Below are 1,954 nucleotides of genomic sequence, written 5' to 3' on the forward strand. Positions count from 1 at the left end.
AATTAAATGTTTTTTGGTATTATGATGTTAAATTTCTACTGTTTAATTAGTTGGTTAAATTTGTGGGTTTAATTTGCAGATTTAGTGAAAGGAGTATAATTTCTTGCTTAAATTGCTTTATGGATAAATTTCCAATTTAATCAAGGTTAGTAATATTATTTTTAGTAAACCCTAGATTTCTAATTGAATACTTGAGAAAAGATAGCTTGGGAAAATTATAATATTGATGAAACAGACACTTGAAAGAATTAATATAATAGTCAAGATGTAACTTAAATTGGTGCAAGAGAGAATTCAAGTTTCACAATAATGGAAGAAGAAATTGTTTCTATGTTTGGGATGAAGGTAAACTTGGATATGTACATATTTGTGAAGGTATTGAAAACTTGAAATAGCTCCAATTGATTAAAGGAAAATTTAGAAAAATTATTCAAGTATCGAGAAATCTAATTTTGGTTTTTAGTTATTAAATATTAAGAGCTACATAGTATGATAGTTGTTAAATGGGTCATTTTGTATCACATTTCAGGTGGTGATTAAGATATTGGAAAAGCTTATTGATATTCATAGCAGCTTGTCTTGGTGAGTGGATAAAACTTAATTTTCAGAAACAAGTATTCATTAAATTTTGAAGTTACTTATTTTATAAAGTTAAGTTGATAGCATGATTTTCGAAAAAAAAATTGATTTTATAATTAGTTCTTTTTAATGTTTAATTCAGTTCAGTTAAATCATTTGATTAGTAAGTTGTATGAATATTAAATGTTTCAGCATAATTAAAGTTATTTTAAAATCACCAGAAAGTACCCAAGTGATTTTACCCCAATCTGCACTGGTGTGAATGTGTTTCCACAGTGTATAACTAGTTATGGTGATTTTACCTGCTCTGCAATATTGTGAATGTGTTTCTATAGTGTATGAACAGATTATCAGAGGTCTCTAGGACCCACTCTCGTACACACATAGGCTTTGGACCATGTACTAGGGTGATTAGCCTTTGGGGCAGCTCTGCGTACGTACGACCAGATTATCAAATGTGAATGAACTTGTCTTGTACATCGAGATTACTCTGTACATGAGTAATGCTATTCATAAGGTACCTTTTTGGTGGAATTTTTCGGTATATTTACAGTTTATCAGATTTTAGAATATAGAATTCAGTTAATTCAGTTTTCAGAATAAATCTTTTAGCTTATAGTATTGAGTAGCAATAATATTTCATAGATTTTCATGGATATCAGATTAATTATGTCATTATACTTTACAGTTGCTTATCCAGAATTAAGAACAAAGAATTTTATAATGCAATCATGTTTAGTTTTAAAAGTGTTACCAGATTTTAGAAATTCTCAAAGTTTTAATAGAGTTTGAATTTTCAGAATATATGGATAAAAGAAAAATATATTTATTTGCAAAATATCTACTCACTAAGTTATAAGAACATACATCTTTTCACCATTTTCTTATTAGATAGTAGTTGAATTGAGCAACTTTGGAGCCTGTTAAACCACCGAATTGAGACACGCTTAGTAGGTTGTATGATATCCTTTATCAGATTATACAGCGTGTGTTCTTTTGGGGTACATGTAACTTAAATAAAAAATAATTCATCATGGGCTCATTACATATTTGACGTATTTGGTATATTTGAGGATTGTTGGTTGTAAAGTAAGTAAATATTGAATGATCAGCATTTTATTTGAATAGTTGGTATTCTGAGGAACTGGCTTATCCTGTTTTATATTATAGGTATTAATTTGAGGAAAAATTGGTTATTGTTCAGGTGAATTTAGTTCATATTTCAGGGGGAATTCTGTCAAAATTTTGTTAAAAATACTTTCTAGTCAAATAAGTCAAGGTTGCCTTGGTAGTGGGTACAGCGTTCAACTGGTAACTATCATCGGCGCACGACACGTGTCGAGTCCAGTCCACTAAGGTGATTCGGGATGGTTAG

The 1,954-nt window shown here is 29.6% G+C and overlaps 1 long non-coding RNA gene across 1 annotated transcript; it reads left to right on the forward strand.

The window, feature by feature from the left end:
- The first annotated feature begins 6 nt into the window (after positions 1–6).
- Positions 7–1,782, forward strand: LOC111365498. The gene is made up of 3 exons (XR_002697471.1): positions 7–145; positions 530–582; positions 915–1,782. It is a non-coding gene; the product is annotated as an uncharacterized LOC111365498 (long non-coding RNA).
- Positions 1,783–1,954: the final 172 nt, after the last annotated feature.

The sequence above is a fragment of the Olea europaea genome, chromosome 17 (genome assembly GCF_002742605.1).
Source record: "Olea europaea var. sylvestris chromosome 17, O_europaea_v1, whole genome shotgun sequence".
In the NCBI taxonomy this organism is placed as follows: Eukaryota; Viridiplantae; Streptophyta; class Magnoliopsida; order Lamiales; family Oleaceae; genus Olea; species Olea europaea.